This window comes from Nerophis lumbriciformis, linkage group LG01 (genome assembly GCF_033978685.3).
Source record: "Nerophis lumbriciformis linkage group LG01, RoL_Nlum_v2.1, whole genome shotgun sequence".
NCBI lineage: Eukaryota > Metazoa > Chordata > Actinopteri > Syngnathiformes > Syngnathidae > Nerophis > Nerophis lumbriciformis.
In genome coordinates this window covers 54,735,133-54,750,947 of record NC_084548.2, presented here as the reverse complement: position 1 = coordinate 54,750,947, position 15,815 = coordinate 54,735,133, and the positions used below count along the sequence as shown (strand labels likewise).

Sequence of the window (15,815 nt, the reverse complement as noted above, 5' to 3'; positions counted from 1 at the left end):
CAATACTTGGTTGGAGCTCCTTTTGCCTCAATTACTGCGTTAATGCGGCGTGGCATGGAGTCGATGAGTTTCTGGCACTGCTCAGGTGTTATGAGAGCCCAGGTTGCTCTGATAGTGGCCTTCAACTCTTCTGCGTTTTTGGGTCTGGCATTCTGCATCTTCCTTTTCACAATACCCCACAGATTTTCTATGGGGCTAAGGTCAGGGGAGTTGGCGGGTCAATTTAGAACAGAAATACCATGGTCCGTAAACCAGGCACGGGTAGATTTTGCGCTGTGTGCAGGCGCCAAGTCCTGTTGGAACTTGAAATCTCCATCTCCATAGAGCAGGTCAGCAGCAGGAAGCATGAAGTGCTCTAAAACTTGCTGGTAGACGGCTGCGTTGACCCTGGATCTCAGGAAACAGAGTGGACCGACACCAGCAGATGACATGGCACCCCAAACCATCACTGATGGTGGAAACTTTACACTAGACTTCAGGCAATGTGGATCCTGTGCCTCTCCTGTCTTCCTCCAGACTCTGGGACCTCGATTTCCAAAGGAAATGCAAAATTTGCATGGTTGGGTGATGGTTTGGGGTGCCATGTCATCTGCTGGTGTCGGTCCACTCTGTTTCCTGAGATCCAGGGTCAACGCAGCTGTCTACCAGCAAGTGATAAAAAATACGTTTTTTCATTAATTAAAAAAAAAAAAAGGGTGAAAACTACGCGAATTGCACCTTGTGCAGACAAGATTTTTCGATCGGACACGGAGGAATTAGCGATGTAAAAGACCATGTTGGGACAAAAAACCACAAGTCTAATGCCGTTGCTAGCGATACAAGTGGAAAACTTTCAACGTTTTTCGTCGCCCAAACAGATTCTTTGGATGTGATAAATGCCGAAGTTTTATTTACGGAGGCAATAATTGAGCATGGACTTCCAATCGCACTGGCTGATCACATGGGACAGTTAAATGTTTGTAATGCAACCTTTAAAAATCATTACGCGGTGATCGCGGTCCCAAAAATAAACTTTTCTTGCATGATAATGTCCAGAAAAACTCGCTTTATATTACTATAGAGTCCTTTTAACGAATGAGTTTGATGGTTTATCACAAACCTTAAATGAAAGAAGTCCTTTGTTCTCCTGCACCATGCATGCGCTTTGGCCTTGCTTCGTGTTTGGTGCGCAATAAAGTTACCATATCATTTTTGCAGTATGATCAATCTGATAGAATAAATTTGGATTTTAGCCACAAAAAGGTAATGACACCAATGTTATCTATTGGAATTGTTTAGTACTGTTATACTGTTAAAAGTGTTTATACTATTTATGCTTTCAAGTCCAAGTTGAAGAAATCTTGTTAAATGTTGACAGCATAACTACCAAAATACAGAAGTATGTCCTTAATATTTTTGCAGTGCTATTTCTGTTGAAAAGTTCAAATGATTACATTAGAGATGTGATGTGCCACTTTTCAAGTGTCTGATGGCTTAAATTAATTTTCATTAATTTTTCATATTTTGAATTCTTTTGAAAGGCTTACAAAAAAACTACATTTGAATTGTAATTCCATGCTATTGACAGGACTATTAATTTTAATGAAGTTAGCTTACCATGTTTACAGTATGATAATTGTGATAGAAATGTGAATTTTAGGCACAGAATATTTTTTACAATTGAACAAGGCAGTAGATTATACAAGCTTGGACAGAAAGTTAATAATGACACCAATTTTTTTTTTAATGGAATTGTTTAGTACTGTTTTACCATTTGTTTACTGTAAAAAGTGTTTATACTGTTTATACTTTCAATTAACAAATTGAAGTCTTGTGAAAGGTTGACAGGATAACTGTCATTAACTGTCAAAATAATTTCAAACTATTGAAGTTAGCTTACAGAATAAACATGCCAATCAACCCATATGATTTTTGCTGTAATATTTTTGTTTTGAAAAGTCACTGTGACTGATAGAAAAGTGATGGTTTTAGCAACATTTTAACCTGTCTGAATGCTAATAATCATTTTGCGTCGAGGGGCGAAGCCCTGAACCCTCCACCAGGACTTTGTCCTGGACATACCGGGGCCTGCGGCCCTTGGACCCTGGCTACTAGGTTTTTCTGATTTCAAAAGTTGGCAGGTATGGTGAGGTTATAAAGCTTTTGCCTGTTAAAGAAAGGAGACTGATCCAATGCAGCACAGACATTCGCTTGCCACGCTGTCACGGCCCAGACGCACACCAGTGCGCAATCATATGGGAGCCGCGCTGAGCGCACCTCCAAGCGCGTCTCGCTGCCGGCGACGGCCGGGTATGGGCCCGACGCTCCAGCGCCATCCATTTTCAGGGCTAGTTGATTCGGCAGGTGGGTTGTTACACACTCCTTAGCGGGTTCCGACTTCCATGGCCACCGTCCTGCTCTCTATATCAACCAGGGTGAGCCCCACCCCTTTCGTGAGCGCACTGCGCGCGGAGTGACCCCTGTTACGCGCCCCCGGCAACAGGGGTGGCAGGCAGGTAAGCTGCGCGGGCGGAGCGCGCGGAGTGACCCCTGTTACGAGCCCCCGGCCACGGGGGTGGCGGGCAGGTAAGCTGCTTACCTGCTGCGCGTGACGCCGGCCGCGGCGAAGGCGGACGAGGCGGGGTGTCGGTGCGGTGGGCGCGGTGGTGACCCTGGACGTGCGTCGGGCCCTTCTCGCGGACCGCCTCAGCTACGGCTCCCGGTGGGGCCCTCTCGGGGGAAGGGGCCTCGGTCCCGGACCCCGGCGAGGCGTCCCTTCTCCGCCCTGTAAAAGTGTCCATCTCTTTTCTTTTCTTTTCTTCTGTTGTGGCATATGCTGCAGGTGCCTGCTCGTTTTTCGTATGTGGGTAACAACATTTAACTATGTATATATATTTCCGAATTGGTTTAACTGCCACCCGCCTTAATCTATTTGAAATCTAATTTTTTTTAAATTTCAATCGCCCGACCCGACCCGTGGATAAAATCTAATTTTTTTAAATTTCATCCGCCGGACTCCGCGGTTGTGCCCGCAAACCGCGCATCTCTAATATATACCGTACAGGTAAAAGCCAGTAAATTAGAATATTTTGAAAAACTTGATTTATTTCAGTAATTGCATTCAAAAGGTGTAACTTGTACATTATATTTATTCATTGCACACAGACTGATGCATTCAAATGTTTATTTCATTTAATTTTGATGATTTGAAGTGGCAACAAATGAAAATCCAAAATTCCGTGTGTCACAAAATTAGAATATTACTTAAGGCTAATACAAAAAAGGGATTTTTAGAAATGTTGGCCAACTGAAAAGTATGAAAATGAAAAATATGAGCATGTACAATACTCAATACTTGGTTGGAGCTCCTTTTGCCTCAATTACTGCGTTAATGCGGCGTGGCATGGAGTCGATGAGTTTCTGGCACTGCTCAGGTGTTATGAGAGCCCAGGTTGCTCTGATAGTGGCCTTCAACTCTTCTGCGTTTTTGGGTCTGGCATTCTGCATCTTCCTTTTCACAATACCCCACAGATTTTCTATGGGGCTAAGGTCAGGGGAGTTGGCGGGCCAATTTAGAACAGAAATACCATGGTCCGTAAACCAGGCACGGGTAGATTTTGCGCTGTGTGCAGGCGCCAAGTCCTGTTGGAACTTGAAATCTCCATCTCCATAGAGCAGGTCAGCAGCAGGAAGCATGAAGTGCTCTAAAACTTGCTGGTAGACGGCTGCGTTGACCCTGGATCTCAGGAAACAGAGTGGACCGACACCAGCAGATGACATGGCACCCCATGGGCTCTCATAACACCTGAGCAGTGCCAGAAACTCATCGACTCCATGCCACGCCGCATTAACGCAGTAATTGAGGCAAAAGGAGCTCCAACCAAGTATTGAGTATTGTACATGCTCATATTTTTCATTTTCATACTTTTCAGTTGGCCAACATTTCTAAAAATCCCTTTTTTGTATTAGCCTTAAGTAATATTCTAATTTTGTGACACATGGAATTTTGGATTTCATTTGTTGCCACTTCAAATCATCAAAATTCAATGAAATAAACATTTGAATGCATCAGTCTGTGTGCAATGAATAAATATAATGTACAAGTTACACCTTTTGAATGCAATTACTGAAATAAATCAAGCTTTTCAAAATATTCTAATTTACTGGCTTTTACCTGTGTATATATATATATATATATATATGATATGTGTGTGTATGTTACTCATCAGTTACTCAGTACTTGAGTAGTTTTTTTACAACATACTTTTTACTTTTACTCAAGTAAATATTTGGGTGATTACTCCTTACTTTTACTTGAGTAATACATCTCTAAAGTAACAGTACTCTTACTTGAGTACAATTTCTGGCTACTCTACCCACCTCTGCTAATTATAGTATAATTATTGCTGGTGTACCCACAGTAAGAAAAAGCATAGATAACTGCTAATCTGGAGCTCTTGAATGTAAACAGGGGTGGACAACGATATCAAGTATTGTTGATTTATATGGTCAATGCCAATGACTACAATGACTCGATCGATATTTTTTGATTATCAGAGAACAGTTTTTTGTTGTTTTTGTTAGTGTTTACAAACTCAGGAAAAATAGTCAATAGTAGTTTTTGTTTAGTTTAGTTATTTTGCACTATTGACTAGGGATGGGCGATTATATGATTGTGATCGTTGATCGCAATTAATCTGAGTTTGATCACGGTGATGAGCTGTTAGCATATTTCCTCGATCAAACATGGCGGAAATGTCTGTAAGAAGTTACCGCAGTAGTAAACAGTAGGGAAGCAACAATGATCGGTATATTCCTACACGGAACAATCTGCCTTTATCGACCGTGATCCTGTGTGTATGTTTTTGTACGTTCGCGTGCGTTTGTGTGAAAGTGTTGGTGTCCGTGACCTCCCATTCCACTGCGCAAAAGTCAGTCTTGTCCCGACGTAATTCATGTTCAATCAGCATTGTGCCTCTTCCCCTTACACAGCTGGAAGTGAAGCCCATAAAAAATAAAATAAAGAACTGTGACCAACACTCGCATAGAAGTTGAAACACCATTTAAAAGGAGCTGCGGCTTTAGTTTCATTATCTGCTGCAGTTTACCAGTAATCCTCTCCTGAATGCGGGCTTGCAGGCACTCACATGAGTCTTTATTAGTCACCCACTAATTTAATTAGAACATGGCATTTTTATATCTAAACATTTCTTATTTCGACTTTTTGTTTATGTATCTGCAAAGATTCAACTGCTCTGATAAAACATGAACTGAAAAACTCTGCAGACATTTCGTTCCTGAAATAATCATTAAACTTGTTTTATGTGTCGGTATACATTATTTTACATTCCCTGAAATTCAAACTGCACTTTAGTGTAACTTTATTCAATGTATGTTACAGTATTTGAGTTGTAAAAAAACCCCATAATCTGGGTCACCGCATGTTGTTTGCCAAAGCACTGATGTATACAAGTACCGCAGTTTTTTTTCATAGTTTGGCCAGGCTCCAGTGCAACTTATTTTTTTGTTTTTTTCCTTCTTTATTATGCATTTTCGGCAGGTGCGACTTATACTCCGGTGCGACTTATACTCCGAAAAATACGGTAATTAAAGAGTACAAATAATAATTTACCATTTGAAAGTGATGTTTAGTAAATGTTAACTTAAAATAAAAGTCTTATAGTATTCAGTACACTACTGATACTTTGTTTACTGCAGAATGAAGTGTCTGATGACAAGCAAAAGAACTTTGAGAGGGAAAAAAATTGTCTTTGCTCACACAAAATGAACCGAAAAAGAAGCAAAACCTTGGCTCTAAAACCCAGTTATGGCCCGTAGCGTGGGTTACCTGTACTGTTGCACCTCTGGTAAACACAATTATATATATGAACAAAATGACAGTTGTCAGCTATTAGCATATATTACCTTGATCAAACATGTTGGAAATGTCTGTTACAAGATACTGCAGTATTATCAGTAGGGATGCAAAGGTACTCAATATAATTCTGCACAGGACAATCCGACTTTAATGAAAAAAACATTGTGATATTATTCGAGATCGGATGATATGAAAAAATTAATCGTCATCATTTTTTTCCTCATATCGCCCAGCCCTACTATTGACTTTATTATAAATGTTGTATATAATAAAAGGGAATAAGACTGTTATAACCATAGTGCAAGAAGGAGCGCTACCGCAAGTCCTTTTTACCCACAGCCAGAAGACTTTTTACAACGCACTTATGTGATTACTGTGATCTTTTTTCTTGTTAGTGTTTTTGTTTTATTGTATCTCTTACCTATACATTTATTGCGCAATATGTAGTATTTATTGCACATTTTCTGTTTGTCATTACGTTTTACTTATTTTACCGTATGTAAAAAAACCTGCACTGTAATTTTCCCATTGTGGGTTAAATAAAAGATAACCTATCATATCCTATTTTTTGTTTGATTACAGTACATACATTAAATGGAATTATTTAATGGTCCTGAAAATTTTAAGTATGAACATTGGCATGATCAATACAGCCCCTGTAACTACTTGGTATTGTGTTGATACCCAAATTTGTTGTATCGCCCAAAACTAATGTAAAATGTGAAAACAATGAAGAATAAATGCTTAATACATTTTAACAGAAGTGTAGATCGAACCATGTTACAACAGAAAGTAACCCAATGCTAACAATAAATTATCTAGTAGGTTAATAATAGTTTTGAGAAAATAATACAACTGAAAATTACGCAACTTGTTACCGTATTTGTCTACAGCTATATTAGCAGCGTTTGTCACCCAGTTTTGAAATGGTTCTATCATCATTTACATGCCAAATAATATATTGTTATTGCAAGAGGCTGCATATATATCGTGACATATATTTTAGGCCTTATCACCCATCCCTACTGTTATATGTTGTACACTTGCTCAGTGGCATTGTGGTTAGAGTGTGTCCGCCCTGAGATCGGTAGGTCGTGAGTTCAAGGGGAACAATGGGGATGGGTCAAATGCAGAGGTTAATTTCACCACACCTGGTGTGTGTGTGACAATCATTGGTATTTTAACTTTAACTTTATATATGTATATTTTTTAGAAAAGTACCTTGTGACCTTTCTTCATTATCCTGCACATAGTGGTAGAATGGCATGAATTTAGCTTTTACACCCCACAAGTTATGCAGTTGTGAGTGTAGGATTTCATTTGTTCCATTGTCCAAATCTCAGGTTCACTTGCTTACATCAATACATGTACACACCCAATTTCCGCCTAGAGCTTTTAAGTTCGTAACCCATATTAACAGGACCTCCAGATCCCTCTGTTGACCAATAGCCAGCTTTAGTTCTCTACCCTCCACCCTTACTAATTTCTTATTGCAGGGGTCTCCCCTACCCTCTGGCAAATCAAGCATCAGATTCCGGCGTCATGGTTTCAGTGTGAGCTATTAATACAGTTTGTTTAGTCAGTTTCCTAGCAAGCTGCATCAAACATTTGTTGGCTGTGGCTTGTTATAGCGGGGGCCTGTTCCCTTACACCTGCTGAGTCGGAGAAACCCAAGTTAAACTGAGGGACCTTGGCTGCAGCTCAATGGGAACAAAAAAACTGGGCAGTTTAAAGGCTTCCTTGTCACCTTGGATTAAATTTCTGAAAATAGGCGGATTTGATAGTCAATGTTTGAATGAATATAAAGGATGTGTCCCACACCTTTTTGAACTGCAGTGGAAGCTTACTGTTGTCATCATAAAACCTTTATTAACTTTCAGTCAGACTGTCATCATAAAACCTCTATAAACTTTACAGGCAAACTTTTAATGAACAATTCAACATTCTTATGTGAAAAAAAGCTAACTGCTGTAATAATGCTTTGTAAGATTAAAATAAATGAAAATACCCTTTGATGGCTGGTCACAGTGAGAAATTTGTAAAGTAAAACTTAAAAAAACTGCTGTAATAATGCTTTGTAAGATTAGAATAAATAAATTAAAATACCCTTTGACGGCTGGTGACAGTGAGAAATTGGTATAGTAAAACTTAGAAGAAGAAGTCAAATTTTACTTCAACTAAGGATTTTCATAGTCCAATCTGATTTGTTAGATTTTGCCCATAGTTGACTGTCAGTTTGTTCTATGGTATTGTTTTTTAAAGTGAGAAATAAACAGATTGTGACTATGTTAGTATATACTACCTACTCAGTGGCCTAGTGGTTAGAGTGTCCGCCCTGAGATCGGTAGGTTGTGAGTTCAAACCCCGGCCGAGTCATACCAAAGACTATAAAAATGGGACCCATTACCTCCCTGCTTGGCACTCAGCATCAACGGTTGGAATTGGGGGTTAAATCACCAAAATGATTCCCGGGCGCGGCCACCGCTGCTGCCCACTGCTCCCCTCACCTCCCAGGGGGTGATCAAGGGTGATGGGTCAAATGCAGAGAATAATCTCGCCACACCTAGTGTGTGTGTGACAATCATTGGTACTTTAACTTTAACTTTAACTTTTACTGTCTGGTCACTAGGTGTCAGTATAATGTCTCATAATCTAAATCTAGCCGCTTTAACGTGATTTTTTTCGAATACTTACAAGGACAAAACAGTCTTTTGCAACTTTTTCCACCTAAAAAAAAAAGGCTAAACGAGACTGATTAACAAACACGCTGGAGATTGGAAATAATTAGTGAGATCTCTGGCGCTGTGCTGACAATACATCAAACTTTACTAAATAGGGGAAGTAAAAGTCATTACCTTTACCTTTATCAGCAGCAGAAAGCTATACCTCTCGACCAGAGGTTTGCGGTGGCACGTAGAGCTTCCTGTCTGACTGCAGAGCGTCCGAAAAACCTGGTCCCCCATGTAGAAACATCTTACCAACACTATTAGTAAAAAAATTCTTGTTGCGGGGCCTCAGCACAAACTTAACTCCCACTATGGTAGGACGGGGGATTTAATGTCTGACGATTCGACTGCCTGATAGTTGAATCAGACTCCTCCGAATCGAATCGTCGAATCTTCGACTATTTTGAAGACAGCTCTAGTATTCACCATTACTGTACAGTAGTTGAAAATCTGAATCTGCTTATTATAAGTGACTTTGGGCTTGTTTAAATAGAGCTGGTGGCTTGTTTCTTTTATGAGATTGGCAACACTGTCTCTGTCCTCTAACAATAAGAAATAGGAAATACTTTTTTATTTTGCACACAGACCTCTTTGAGTGACAGACTGACAAGGTCAGAGTTGACAGCAACTGACATGTATGTCTGCTAAGACCCAGTCAGCAAAGTTATTGCTTGCTCGTCAAGTTTGTAGAGTCTGGAGAACAGAACAAATTGAAACACGTTAGGCAGACTTTTCGGCAGCTTCTCTTTATTTTCATGGATTTACGTCTGCTGTGTGGATGTTGTTTTGGGGAAACAAAATTATGCTTTTGAGAGACTGACAGCGCTGAGGTAGTCGGGCCTTTTGAAATTACTCGTAAGTTGAGGTACCATTGTATTATACTGAACAGCCTGGACTTTTGTCGCTACAATGCAGATACTTAGCGGTTGGTTTATTTTACTTATATGGTCATATTCACATTTTTGTTCTTCACCATCATTCGTACTAAAAGTCAGAAAGTGAGATGGATAACGAAACACACCTTTAGAGTTAATACTCACAATTGCTGAAGTCTTGGAGGATTTACTGAAGTTCTGTGTGAAGTCATGATGAATGTCGTTAAAACAAATTTCTGTTTAACTACTGTTTTCCTACATTTTTGGTTGCTTTCCTAATTGTGTACCATAGCAGAGTTTGTATTGACATATAGCATCATAAGTACTAGGGATGTGCCGATTGATCGGCCACCGATCCTAAACTAATAATAATCACCTCCATTACGGAAAATAAACGGCCTTTCTTGAAATATCAGTTATTACAGCTACTTACGCTTGTCATTTTGGTGTTTATGGTGGACTTCCCACAAAACCAAATGTGACAATTCGCATCTTGCATCACTTTAGTAAGATTTGAACACTTGAAGTGTGTCAACTTACCACTCATTGTCCACACCCCCTCTATAACGAACCAGACGAAGTCCCGTTTACAGATGGGTCTCTGCCCAAATAGGCTCAGTGGATTGGAAGCACTATGCGAGGGCACTGACACTGACATGTTTCCTCTCTCCAGAGTGTGAAGAAACAACTGTTTTGATCTGTGCAGACATAGACGAGGACCCGAGACCTTTGCTTCATTAAACCAGGAGCCATTGCAGAATAATTTGAGTGTTTAAGGTCCAAAGTAGGGTTGCACGATTTTGGCCAAAATATTAATCACGATTATTTTTTATCAATATTGAAATCAAAATGACTAATCACGATTATTCATTTTAATAGGTAAAACAGTGTTGGGCGGTAGCGTTAACATGACGTCATAATTTGAACGCGTCATAGACTAAAAAAACGTTATCCTTACATCTAAAGACAAATCTTATATCGATAAATGCTTTAAAATGTAATATTGGAAATTATCGGTATCGTTTTTTTTATTATCGGTATCGTTTTTTTTTTTTTTTTTTTATTAAATCAACATAACAAACACAAGATACACTTACAATTAGTACACCAACCCAAAAAACCTCCCTTCACTCATTCACACAAAAGGGTTGTTTCTTTCTGTTATTAATATTCTGGTTCCTACATTATATATCAATATATATCAATACAGTCTGCAGGGATATAGTCCGTAAGCACACATGATTGTGCGTGCTGCTGGTCCACTAATAGTACTAACCTTTAACAGTTAATTTTACTCATTTTCATTAATTACTAGTTTCTATGTAACTGTTTTTATATTGTTTTACTTTCTTTTACATTCAAGAAAATGTTTTTAATTTATTTATCTTTTTTTTAAAATTTTTTAAAAAGGACCTTATCTCCACCATACCTGGTTGTCCAAATTAGGCATAATAATGTGTTAATTCCACGTCTGTATATATCGGTATCGGTTGATATCGGTATCGGTAATTAAGGGTTTGGTCAATATCGCAATATCGGATATCGGCAAAAAGCCATTATCGGACATCCCTAGTTGGTTTATATGTTCAGCACCTAACAATAACGTGGATGCTAGTGTCACAATAAAGCTGCATCCGGTCAGCAGTTGGCTTTCTAAAACTTATTGCTCATCCTTTTTGTGTTCAGGCACAAAAATATATATCATATTTTTTTCCTAAAGTAATCGTAGTTGCCTCTTACAAAGTCTGCTTTATTAGCATTGTTGTTGATGGGGAAGGGAATTTAGGTTCCCAGCGTGACGTCACACAATCACATGACTGTTTTCCTTATTATCTCTCAAAATGCTTTGGGAATCTCTGTGAGATTGATACTATTTTGATCATATCTATTTATTGCAACTTTGGAAGTCTTTCGGAGTCATAAAATCTTATTTTTATGATAATAGCTTCAATATAGAGGCAACTTGTTTTTCCATTCCACTGGTACTTTAAATGACAAAATACAAAAATATAGGATGATTTAATGTAATAATTGTATTCACGTGAAAGTAAGGCTGGATGATTACGTCAAAAATAATAATGACGATTATTTTTGATTGATTATGAAATGGCGATTGATATGACAATCTGATTAATTTGAAAACATGAGTATTTATTATACCACCAAACCTGAATGTAAAACTCAAATATTTTTTGAACAGACAACAGATATTAATTACTAATACATATACAACAACAAGTAAAGTTATCATAATACATTTAAAATAACAATAGAAATATAATAAAACAATAACATTCATTTTTTCCAGTTTATACATTTTTTATTCAGTTTTTTACCTGTTACTTATTTTACCACCATACAGTGTGGGCATTTTGTGTCATAAATAACATTTAATAAAATGAAAAAATGCTCACATTTAGCGGTGCAATACACCTTTGGACAATTTTAAACCATTATTTAAGGCCAAGCATAATATTTTTATAATTACATTAATAAGTGCTTTAAGTACATTATCCTTGTGTGCCGGTAAGTTACTTTTTAAAACGTTTTCTTTGTTAGCACATTTAAACCGGATGTTGCACAGAGTGCTGTTACTGTGAAGGGGGGTACTGCTGTTGTGAGCTTGACATGTGGAATCGACGGCAACGTTCCCGACACATCACCTGCTGCATGTTTCCTCACGTCATTATGTGTCAGTCACAGCTGATTGACGCGGTATTGAGAAAATGAAAGCAACATTAAATCGATTTCTCCTTCGCTGTATACTTTTAGTGTGAGACAAATGAGTCTGTCTCCAATATTGTCCACACCTGTTGCCATCTAAAAACAGCAGTGCGCTCTTAAACGTACGCCGAGACTCCACAGAAATGAAGCGAGGGAAAATGAAGTTGAACCAAGCGCTTGGTTGGCTCTGTTTACTCCGAGGGGAAATCGCCATGGCAAAGTCCAGCCAAACGATGCTAGTGTGCATGCGCCAGCACAGCTGTTACTGCGTTTCCATTAAGTAAGCATTGCTGCCTAAAATGCATTAATAAATGACAGTTTTTCGGTTATTAAAAAATTCAACAGTATTACTAACCGTCAGGAATTTTACTGCAGTTTATCATTATACCGTTTACCGTTACATCCCTAGCTCTGGGTGTATGGATTGTTCTTGCTGGCTTTGGCTTTGTAGTTTAGTTGCTGTTTCAAGTGGCCGTCTCAAACTTGTTTATTTTAAAAAGTCTTTCGGGGATGAATGAGCGGTCTCGGACACACTATTTTCCCAAACAAACGTTCCTTCTCCTCACAATGACAGCCTTTTAATCACATTTATGTCAGTTTGCATGATACTCTGCATTTACAGGGGATTCCGCTTTATTGGCCCTTTCTGTGACTTCATCCGCGATTAGGTCAACGTGGAAATCCGCGCATCGATCCATATTTTTCTGCTAATCCGAGGTCGGGTGACGGGGGCAGCAGCCTATTAGAGAAGCCCAGACTTCCCTCTCCCCAGCCACTTTGTCCAGCTCCTCCCAAAGCGTTCCCAGGCCAGCTGGGAGACAAAGTCTCCCCAACGTCCTGGGATGTCCCCGTGGCCTCCTACCGGTCGGACGTGCTCTTAACACCACCACCCTCATGAGCCAAAAGGACCAGATAGGACTCCTTCAGCTTGACGGCATCCCTCACTGATTGTGTCCACCAGCGGGTTGTGGGATTACCGCCACGACAGGCACCAACCACCTTGCAGCCACTGCTCCGATCTGCTCCGGATGCCTCGACAATAGAGGTATGGAACATGGTCCACTCGGACTTAACGTCTAGCGCCGCCTCGCTCATGACATGTTCAAAGTTCTTCCGGAGGAGGGAATTGAAACTCTCTCTGACAGGAGATTCTGCTCGACCTTCCAGCAGACCCTCACAATGCGTTTGGGCCTGCCAGGCCTGATCGGCATTCCCCCCACCATCGGACCCAATTCACCACCAGTTGGTGATTGGTAGAAAGCTTCGCCCCTCTCTTCACCTGAGTGTCCAAAACATGAGTTGACACAACCACAAAGTTGATCATCGAACTGCGTCCGAGAGTGTCCTGATGCCAAGTGCACATATGGACATCTTTATGTTCGAACATGGTGTTCATTATGGACAATCTGTGACGAGCACAAAAGTCCAATAACAATACACCACTCGAGTTTAGCCCCGGGCGGCTGTTCCCCCCAGTCACGCATCTCTAGGTTTCACTGTTGTTGCCAATGTGAGCGTTGAAGTCACCCAATAGACCAAGGAAATCACCAGGGGGAGCACTCTCTCGTATTCCCTCGAGGGAATCCAAAAAGGGCGGGTACTCTGAATCCCACCCAAAGGACGAGGGAAGCTATTCTCTTGTCTACTGGGTTAAACTCCCAACGTAGAGGCCACCCCAACCCGTCGCCTCTCACTGCTTGCAACGCCAGAGTGGAAGATAGTCCAGCCCCTCTCGAGAGGACTGTTTTCAGAGCCCTTGCTGTGCTTCAAAGTGAGTCCGACTAGATCTAGCTGGAATTTCTCCACCTCGCGCACCAGCTCAGGCTCCTTCCCTCCCAGCAAGGTGACGTTCCACGTTCCAAGAGCTACCTTCTGTAGCCGAGGATCAGACCGCCAAGGGCCCTGCCTTTGGCTGCTGCCCAGCTCAGACTGCACCCGACCTCTATGCCCCCTCCTATGAGTGGTGAGTCTATTGAAGGAGGGACCCACGTTACCTCGCCATCGAGCCCCATCTCCGAGCCTGGCTCAAGAGGGGGGGAGCTCTGGTGATCCATGTCCGGGTGAGGGAAATCTGGGTCCTTGGTTTTGACTTTCCATAGAGGTCTTTGAGGTCAACGCGGAAATGCATTACTTTTTTTTGTTGATTTTAGTGATTATTGATTAGGCATACTCGCGCCCTGTCAAATAATATGTAGGGACCATGGTGAGATCCCAAACTTTTAGTAGATTTGGTCTTGCTTTCACTAAAATGCTCAGTTATCATCATCATTCACTGTTACAGGCTCAGGAATTGCATTCACATTGCACGGACCATTAAGCTAGTTTTAGATCGTAATATTTTTATGATTGTGATAAGTTGAAATAGAAATTTGATTAAGCCATACGTGAAATTGTCCTTCAAGTAACATTCCTGCATTACCTGGATTCATACGCATGTGCAGATGCATGGGGTGCATGAATTCCAGTGAGGAGCACAGTATACCAGAAAACTGACGAAAATGTTGGCACTCACCGAAAGAGTCACAGGACTGTATTTAGCACGATGGCTAGCTGTTAGTCCTGCTAGTACGATTGCAAATAAACTTTATCAGTGGTGTGGTGTGCAGGCGTCCACACCTTCGCCGTCTAATAACAGCTGTGCAGTCTTGGAGCTCTGTGCTCATACACAATGGCTTCTGGTTTGGGGGGAGCAGATTCACGGGGCCACACTATGAGCCGATGTTGCTATCGTGCTGCTGTAAGCGTTGAAAGTGCCTGATTTGATCATGTAGCGTAGCCTGCTTTTTAAAATATAAATGACGTTTACCCTCATTTAATCGTGGCAGCCAAAATCGTGATCATGATTAAAATTTTATTATTTGTGCAGCCCTAGCCCACTGTCATCCAAGGGTGTAGCGTTCTTTGCAGCTTTTCTGTAATGCTTTTGGCTCAGTCGCAGCCGTATTCGCAGACGGACATGGAGGGAAATATACTGACTTCAGCACTGGGAAGATTTTCAGACATTTATACCTTGCCAACCTAATGAACAAGCTGTCCCACTCTGTAATGCGACGCTGCACGCTTAATGCATTTTGTAGGTGCACCAGAGGTTCACATGGTCGGAAACTCTGGATGGTGTCTTTCATACGAAGTTGTTGCAATGCTTTTATAAACAATGAAAGATGCAGTGGATTTTTTTTTTATGTTCTACTTGTAGTCACAGCAAGACCCTTGATACATGTTGATAGTTGCCATGCTGCCGGTGGGACAACATTGCATAATAGCAGCCAGACTTCACTTTTAGGGAGGCTTAAACATTAATGTGCCTCCTCCGTTAACATAATTATGTCATTTAAATTTAATGCTGCTACCATTTCTGACTTTTCTAGTCTTGTCTTCACATGGAATGTTTGGCTGTGCATATCGGATGCAGGGTGGGGTCTTTTGGGGTTAGTTGGGGATGAGTTTGAAGGGGAGTTGTTCTACTCTGTGGAGACAGCTTATGGAATCCCGGCCAAGAGCCGCTTTAGTTTATGTCTCTGTAGCTTCACGCACTACAAGTGGAGAAGCCAATTGAAGTGTGTGTAAAGTGAGCTCTTGGAAAATAAATCGTAGTATTGAGGAAAAGTGGAATGTAGTTCTGAAGGTGCTTTG

The 15,815-nt window shown here is 40.6% G+C and overlaps 1 protein-coding gene across 2 annotated transcripts in view; it reads left to right on the top strand.

Moving 5' to 3' along the window:
* The window catches only part of atf7a (activating transcription factor 7a), a 50,796-nt gene that overhangs the window by 6,449 nt on the left and 28,532 nt on the right, over window positions 1-15,815 (top strand). The window lies entirely within an intron of this gene.